Here is a 9,643-nt window from a genome sequence, read left to right as displayed (position 1 = left end):
GGTTTTCCTTTCGTGCTTAGTATTATTTTGGCGAAGTATTCGCCATTCTGGCCTACGCTAGGCCATGTAGCCTAGTCGTTTGGTCCTAGTACTTCATGCATGATTTTGGTTTTTCCGAGTGTAATAAAAATTTTATTGAAGCTTTAGGCTATGTTTTATACATTTAAGACTGTGTGGAATATTTCCAAGATAGTATACGAGTGAGTTTCGGTGATTTAGGTAATCGATTCTCTTGGTGCCTAGGCTAAGTTGCTTATGGAGCCTTAGTATACTTTATCATACTCCCCGGTTGCTTTCTTTTCTTCGGAGAAGGTATGCAATCCCTTTCCCTCTGTTTAAGCCTTGGGCTTATCCCTAAGTGGTTTTTTCCGAATTTATTTTCGATAAAACTATACTGGGGTGTTACTGTACCTTCCTGTTCCTGTAGTATGGTTCAAAGAGGGACAGAACAACAGAGTTTTTTAGTCTGAGTCTGTGTTTGTCTGGCTTGGGGTAGAGTCTCCCTCGCTGGCCTGACACAGACAAAGGGGGCTTAGCCTCCTTAGGTCACTACCGAAGGTTTCTGTGGATATGATTCCTTCTTTTGTGATCTACCAGACTAGTCCTTGTTGCTGTTCTCGGGGGAGGATAAGTTTCTTTCCCTGGGAGTAGCAACACCTTCCTTGCTTTGGTGCTCTGGGAGCTGGCAAGTATTGCTGGCCTTCCCCCTTAGATCTCCCTTAGGCTAAGATAAGTTTCTTGGCTGCGGGTGATCTGTCACTAAAGCAAGGTTGGTAGGACCCTCTTGTCCCTTTCCCCTCTTTCTCCGTAATGGCCTAGCCATTACAGTACTGTACGTCGTTCTACATCTGGACCTGGTATAGGTTAGGATGTGGAATTGACTCAGCCCCTTGCCGGCCGGCAGAGCTGCCGGCCGGCAAGGGTCTTATATTTTTGAGTGCTGCCCGGACCTCCCTTGGTCCCTCATCCATGCCAGCCTGTAGAGCCAGACGGCATTGGTCAGGAAGCCTGAATTAGATTCTCCCCTTCCTTATATGCACTCTTTCGGATTGCCGGGCTTGGAGGTAGTGTACACTCTTATCCCGGCATCCATTCTATTTTTCTTCTAGTGCTGTACCCGACCCGGCTGCCGGCCTATGAGGCCGGCAGCCGGGCAGGTGTAGTCCTCTGGTTCTTTTGCTGCCGGCTGGCATCGGTCTTGTACCTTTGCCGGCCGGCTTATGTCAGCCCTTGTCTGCCGGTCACCAAGAGTGTGGCCGGCAGCTAGGTATTACCTTGTGTAGGTACCGGCCGGCAGCCATTGCCGGCCGACATTGGCTGTTGCCGGCCGGCAGTTGCTGCCGGCCGGCACATGCATTTGAACCAGAGTGCTGCCACCGTATAGCTGTTAAGTAGTATACTTTGAAGCTAGTTATGGTGTGTGCCGGCACTTGCCGGCCGGCACGTATCCCCCTTTACTGTACTAGTATTCTTCAGTATAACATATACAGTAAGAAGAAAACTATGGTAATGGTTTTGGTACAGCACTGTGTGTTCTAGCACTTTTGTGTTTTCTTGCACATCCCTTTGCTGTTGCCCTACAGATAGGAAAGTGAGTTCTTTCCTGTCTATTATCCAGGATTTTAAAATCATTGCTTAGGTGTGAGCTTCACCTGTTTCCTCTGGAAACCTTGCATTGGTTACTCTAGAAGAGATTAACCATTTGATTTTATTATCTGGAAGGCTGCAACAATGGGTTGTGAGGGAAACACAAGTGTGTGTCTTTCCTTTATGAATTGTTATGCTATACTATGCATATCCAGTGATACATAGTTCACTTGATACTCATGGAAATTTCTTCTTTTTACAGGACGACCCTCCGAAGTGCGGAAATGTTTTCTGCAACGTCCGCAGCAAGTACCTCTGCGGACATGAGTTTTGTAGGAGACACGCAGCATGCGCTGTCTCCAAGGATGATCTCCAGTATTGGGACCCTCAGGTATGTACTGTATGCACTAACCTGATTACTGAGGCTTTTGATTCCCCTAGGACGGCGGAATCATGGGATATAGCAAGGGAGAAGCTTCGTACCTGGGTAAGGGGCTTCCAAAAGAACACCTCTGGCCCTTATCTTCCAAGTGAGAAGATGAGGGCGTATCTTTTTCACAAGGCATCAGCTGATGCAGTGATTCCCCAGCCTCAAGAGGAGATCCCCCAAGATCAGGTCCAGGTGGACGTTGAAGTCGCGGTCGCGATGCAAGACATCCAGTTAGATGACAGAATGTCTGACGTGGACGAGCGTTTGGAACAAGACCTCCTGGCAGAAGGTCAGGATGAAGTTCAAGCCCCGGACGTCGTAGAGGATGAGGTCGACGAGGTGTCGGCTACTCCGGTTCAGATTCCGGAGCGTATTCCCTCAACATCGGCCGGTCTCCCAGTAGAGCTGGGACAGGCCCTCTCTTCGATTGTTGGAACGATCCAACAAATGCAGAAGGAGAATCAGGAGAAGGCGGCTGCTATGGAACTGCTGATGCAGTCCCTGGCAGAATCACATGGGCCTCGGAAAAGGCTCAATGTGAAAGACCTTCCCTTATGCTCAGATGCTAACCCATGGAGGTATGCTGAGCACATGCCGATGACGACTGGAAAGATCGTCATCTCGGATAAGCTGGGTTCAGTTCCCCTAGAGGAGGTAGAATTCTGGCCCAGCAAGGCATCATATCCGGACTGCTATGTCCGGCTGAGAAAAGAACCAGCTTCAAGGGAGGAGACAGAGCCGAAGGAGGTCATAATCATGGACCACGCTAAGGCTCAAGCCCTACTTTCATCCTCGATGAAGGAAAGGGGCTTCTCTAACTCGAAGGTAGCTGCATTGAGCAAGAAGCTCCCTTCCTTTGTGTCCTCTCCTGCTAGAGCCTTCCCCTTTTTACAGAAAGGGTTTGCGGCTGTCCTAAAGGCAGTCGAGGCCGGCAAGCCTTGCCCCTCCCTGGAGGAGTGTAAACCCTTGTCGCTGGCCCTGCCTATGGACCACAAAGACTGGAAGGATGTCCATCTGACGTTCTCAGTGGGAAAGTTGGAGGCTGATATTGCCGGACGGCAATTCGGCGAGGACCTCCCCAAGCTGTCCGACTCTCTTTTACGAAGAGAGTTCGAGACAAAAGAAAGACTGGCTGCCTCAATGTCTCATCAGACTACTCTTGAGACGATGGCAAGTGACCCCAAGGTCCATGAAATGTTCATGGTGGTGGCTAAGACTCACCTAGCCACAGTGACGAAGGACCTTTATAGCTTCGTCAAGGCAAGGAGAGCTTGTAGGGAGTTCGTGTTCACCGGGGCTACGGTGAGGCACGAGCCAAGGAAGTTAATCTCCTCCAACATTTGGGGAAAAGACCTTTTCCCTACCGATGTGGTCAAAGAAGTTGTTGATAAGGCCGCCGTGGAGAATAGAAACCTTCTCCGGAAGTGGGGCCTGGCTATCAAAAGAAAGTCTTCCCCGGATGAGGGTCCTCAACCAAAGAGGAAGAATATGAGGACTAGGCTACCGTCTCGGCCAGCCAAGCCCTCTAGACAGCAACAGCAACTACAATTGCCATTGCCTCCAGTGCCCCAGATGGTGGCACAAACCCCGACCACTTTTCAGTGGGTACCCCAGGCTGTGCCAGATCAGTCCACGGCATTCACCCCAACGTTCGAAGGACAGTCTTCTTCCTTTCGAGCAAAGCCTAGAGGAGCAGCCAGAGGCTCGTCTAGGCGCCCCTCAAGGGGAAGGGGATTCAGAGGTGGTCGTGGTCAGGGAGGCAAGACCTCAGGACGGCAGTCCAAGTGAAATGATACCGGTAGGAGGGAGACTGATGAAATTTTGGGATCGTTGGACCTTCGATCCCTGGGCCCAAAGCCTACTCAAAAATGGACTGGGCTGGAGCTGGTACAGCACTCCACCCCCGTGCCTTCGGTTTTTCCAACACTCCACCCCCGTTCTGGAGGAGTACGTTCAAGAACTGTTGGAGAAAAAGGTGATCCGAAAGGTGAAGTCCATCAAATTCCAAGGGAGGCTGTTTTGTGTTCCCAAGAAAGACTCGGAAAAGCTCAGAGTCATTCTGGACTTGTCGCCCCTCAACAAGTTCATAGTGAATTGCAAATTCAAAATGCTAACACTGCAACACATAAGGACCTTACTGCCCAAGAGGGCATACTCAGTCTCTATAGACTTTTCAGACGCCTATTGGCACATTCCAATCAGCCGTCGACTCTCCCCCTACCTAGGGTTCAGGCTACAACGGAGACTATACGCCTTCAGAGCCATGCCATTCGGGCTAAACATAGCCCCAAGGATTTTCATGAAGCTTGCGAGCGCAGCTCTCAAACAATTACGCCTAAAGGGAATTCAGGTAGTAGCCTACCTGGACGACTGGCTGGTGTGGGCAGCATCCGAGACCGAATGCTTGCAAGCTTCCAGTCAGGTGATCCAGTTCCTAGAGTACCTAGGCTTTAAGATCAACAGAAAAAATTCTCGACTTTCTCCATCCCAAAAGTTCCAGTGGCTGGGAATCCACTGGGACCTTTTGTCACACTGTTTCTCCATCCCGACGAAGAAAAGGAAGGAGATAGCGGGCTCTGTCAAGAGACTTCTAGATTCCGAAAGGATATCAAGACGCGAACAGGAGAGGGTACTAGGCTCTCTCCAGTTTGCATCGGTGACAGACCCAGTGCTAAGAGCACAGCTAAAGGATGCAACCGGAGTTTGGAGAAGGTATGCATCAAACGCGCGAAGAGATCTGAGAAGACCAGTGCCACCTCGGCTACGTACTCTTCTCAGGCCTTGGTCCCAAGCCAGACATCTAAAGAAGTCGGTTCTTCTTCAGCCACCTCCCCCGTCGATGACGATTCACTCAGACGCCTCAAAGGAGGGATGGGGAGGTCACTCTTATCGGAAAAAAGTCCAGGGGACTTGGTCCAAGCTATCCAGGACCTTTCACATAAACTTTCTAGAAGCTATGGCAGTGCTCCTTACCTTAAAGAAAGTCTCCCCGCGTCACTCGATCCACATAAGATTGGTGATGGACAGCGAGGTGGTTGTGAGATGCTTGAATCGACAAGGGTCGAGGTCACCACCTCTCAACCAGGTGATGTTGGCCATTTTCCGATTGGCGGAAAAGAAGAAGTGGTACCTGTCGGCAGTTCACCTTCAAGGAGTCCGCAACGTGACAGCGGACGCTCTATCCAGGTTCACACCGATAGAGTCGGAATGATCCTTAGACGCAGGATCATTCTCCTTCATTCTGAATCGAGTCCCAGAACTGCAGATAGACCTCTTTGCGACGAAAGACAACAAGAAGTTGCCCCTGTACGTGTCCCCGTACGAGGACCCCTTAGCGGAAGCAGTGGACGCGATGTCCCTCGACTGGAACAGATGGTCCAGGATTTATCTGTTCCCCCCTTACAACCTTCTGTTGAGGGTCCTCAACAAACTGAGATCCTTCAAGGGGGTAGCGGCAATAGTGGCCCACAAGTGGCCGAACAGCATGTGGTTCCCCTTGGCGTTGGAACTACAGCTGAAGTTTGTGCCGCTACCACATCCAGTTCTGACCCAGCGAGTCCAGAAGTCGACTGTCTGCGCTTCATTACAGAAAACCCGGACGCTGCAGCTCATGATTTTCTCGCCCTTGCGGTGAGAAAGCGTTTCGGGATTTCGAAAGCCAGCATAGACTTCCTAGAGGAATATAAGTGCAAATCGACTAGAAGGCAATATGAGTCATCTTGGAGAAAATGGGTGGCCTTTGTAAAGGCAAAGAATCCGCAGAAGATCTCAACAGATTTCTGCTTATCTTTCTTCATCCACCTCCATGGTCAAGGGTTGGCAGCTAACACGATTTCAGTGTGTAAATCTGCTTTGATGAGACCCATTTTATTAGCCTTCCAGATCGACCTAGGTAACGAGATCTTTAATAAAGTTCCGAAAGCCTGTGCTAGGCTCAGACCTTCAGCACCTCCAAAGCCCATCTCATGGTCTTTAGACAAAGTTCTTCATTTCGCCTCCCTGTTGAGCAATGAAGAATTTGCGTTAAAGGATTTGACACAAGAAGTTATTTTTCTATTTGCACTCGCGTCCGGGGCCACGGTTAGTGAGATCGTAGCCCTCTCGAGAGAGGCAGGTCGTGTTCAGTTCCTGGATGGGGGGGAACTGAACCTGTTTCCGGATCCTATTTTTCTCGCCAAGAATGAGTTACCCACCAACAGGTGGGGTCCCTGGAGAATCTGTCCTCTGAAAGAAGATGCATCTCTATGTCCAGTAGAATGCCTAAAGGTCTATCTTCATAGAACTTCAGACTTCAAGGGTGGTCAACTATTCAGGGGAGAAACATCAGGCTCAAATTTATCTCGGAATCAACTCAGAGCGAAAATCACATATTTTATTCGCAGAGCGGATCCTGACAGTACACCCGCAGGTCACGATCCGAGGAAAGTTGCCTCATCCCTAAATTTCTTTAATTGTATGGATTTTGAACATCTCCGTTCATACACGGGCTGGAAGTCTTCCAGAGTGTTCTTTCGCCACTATGCGAAGCAAGTAGAGGAACTAAAGAGATCTGTGGTAGCAGTGGGTCGTGTAGTTAACCCTACTGTTTAACTCTGCGAGGAACAGTGGTCTTAATTGGGACGATTAAGTCCAGGGTGAGTGTGTAGGTACATACTGTACTACAAACTAAATGAGGGCACCGAGTGCCCACATAGACTGTTCCTTTTTCAAAGGTGAACCTAGCATAAGTACAGACATGTGTGCCGAGCGTCTCTAACGCTAATGTGATTGATTTGTAATACAGACTTTTATGACTTGATACCTCGGTATCTTAAAAAATTGGCATTTAATGTTTTTTCTTTCAGATAAACAAGTTCTGTTCACTATCATACTTATGCTTAAAGTTTTGGGTTATCCTCTTTTTATATATATATATATATATATATATATATATATATATATATATATATATATATATATATATATATATATATATATATATATATATATATATATATATATATATATATATATATATATATATATATATATATAATTGTTGTTAACCTGTCTATTTATTGTCTGTCAATAAACTTGTTCTTGAGAACCTTGCGTCTCTTTCACCTGTGTCAATTTATTGGTATAATTGAGCATTTATTCTATGTACCTTATCTGGGATAATTCTAATAGAATTGTTCTGTTATGCAAGCTATGTTGCATTGGTTTATGTAGTCCCCTAATGGGAGGACTCCGTCCCATAAAGGGACGAGGGCGGTTTTATTAGTTTCTTCCTATGCGGATATAAACCTTTGTCCAATACAAGTATTGTGCGGATTACTGGTCAATATATATTGACGCAGTGGTTCTTTACAAACTATGCTTTACTTAATATAGGGCGAGACCACTATATTAGCTTGCCTGGTATTCATACATAGGTATATGTACTCTTCGAGACTTTTCCAGAGTCTAGTAGGACTCTTCCCTGTAGGGGGCAGGAAGCTCTAACGTAGTTTATAGTTAGTTGAAAAGATGTATAACGGTAACATCTTAGGTCTCTAGGTCTAGTCGACCGGGGAAAAATTACCTCCGGGGAGTACGGCACGTTCTGAGAATCCACAGATACAGTAATGCTCTGGTACACTTCCGTCAGGACGACATGGCTTGAGCCCAAAAAACGGATTTTGAGCGAAGCGAAAAATCTATTTTTGGGTGAGATGGCCATGTCGCCCTGATGGACCCGCCCTTGCCTTTCTAAGAAAGGGCTGTAGGACCCCTCCCTACATACAGTATCTGTAGCACCTCGTGTACGCTACAAGGAATACAGATGGCGCCAGGATTGGCGCCAGGCACGCATACGAATCGGAGGATAGGGAAAGCCTTGGGAGCGGCTCCCCTTTTTCTTTCCCGAATTCGTTACTTGCCAATCGCCTCCTAGGAGACGAAATCTCTGTCCAGGATGCAGATTGCCATGTGGCGTGTCAAGAATACGTCCTCTGATATGTCGCGATATCCCTTTCACGAGGGATACTCGCTCCAGGAGTTAGAATTCTGGTACCTTAAGGTAAATTCTCTGGGAATATCGCCGTAGTTGTAATATACCCTAGGAAGCTACCCTATAGGAACTTCCATCAGGACGACATGGCCATCTCACCCAAAAATAGATTTTTCGCTTCGCTCAAAATCCGTATATATATATATATATATATATATATATATATATATATATATATATATATATATATATATATATATATATATATATATATATATATATTATCATCATCTCCTCTTGTATATATAATCATCTCCTCCTTTGCCTATTGACAAAAAAGGGATTTAGTTACATTTCACCAGTCGTCTCTATCTTTAGCTTTTATTTTAATATTTCTCCAATCATCATCACCTATTTCGCGCTTCATAGTCCTCAGCCATGTAGGCCTTGGTGTTTCAACTCTTCTAGTGCCTTGTGGAGCCCAGCTGAATGTTTGGTGAACTAATCTCTCTTGGGGAGTGCGAAGAGCATGCCCAAGCCATCACCCTCTACTCCTCATGATCTCATCCTCATAAGGCACTCGAGTAATCTCTCTTATATTTTTATTTCTAATCCTGTCCTTTCATTTAACTCCCACTATTCTTCTGAGGGTTTTGTTCTCAAATTTACTGAATCTATTGGAGATTGTTTCATTGTCATACCATGTGTCATGTCCATAAAGTAACCTCCGATATCACTAAACTGATATATAGTCCAAACTTTACTCAACCTAGCAATTGTCTGATTTTTTCAATCTTTCACTAAACACATTCTAAAGACCCTGTATTAGAGATCATAGTTTCTAGATACTAAAATAATTGTACCTCATTAATCCTTTCTCCTTCCAATACTTCATCTCCCATTGCATACGCTGTTCTTATCATCTGTCTTTTGTCTATTTATCCTCAGCCCAACTTCGTGTGATATTTCATGCATTCTGGAAAGCAAGCATTGCAAATCTTGTAGCCTTCTGCTAACAAGGACAGCAGCATACTCTAGGTCTGCTAAATTCCTATCACTAATCCCTGCCCTTTCTGACTGTTTTACGTATTACAAAATCCATAATGAAGATAAACAACATAGGTGACAACATATTTCCTTGGAGTACTCCGCTGTTCACCAGAAATTCATTTGATAAGAATCCATAACCATAACATTAACTTTGCACTTGTTATGCTGATGAACAGACTTAATCAAATTTACATATTTTAGAGGAATTCCATTATAACGCAGGACTTTCCACAAAATTAGCCGGTGCACACTAGCAAAGACTTTTTCATAGTCCACAAATGCCATCAAAAGGGGAATTTTTATATTCTACGCATTGCAGTACAAACATGACTCAAATTGAAAATTTTGTCAGTGCAACTTCTACCTTTACTAAATCCTGCTTGTTCCTCAATCACCTTTTCATCAATCTTTGTCTCCGGTCTCCTTAGAACAAGCATATTATATATTTTCATAACGACTGAGGTAGTGTTATACCTCTGTAATTATTGCAGTCAGGTAGGTCTCTTTTTTTTTTTTTATCCCTGGGCTTTCCATCAATTTAGTTTTTTGAGGATAGCTTCGACTTCAAACACACTGAATTCATTCATAGCCAAATCCAGGTCTTC

The sequence above is a fragment of the Palaemon carinicauda genome, chromosome 19 (genome assembly GCF_036898095.1).
Source record: "Palaemon carinicauda isolate YSFRI2023 chromosome 19, ASM3689809v2, whole genome shotgun sequence".
Classification (NCBI taxonomy): Eukaryota; Metazoa; Arthropoda; class Malacostraca; order Decapoda; family Palaemonidae; genus Palaemon; species Palaemon carinicauda.
The sequence above is the reverse complement of the archived record's forward strand: the minus strand, read 5'-3'. Positions refer to the sequence as shown.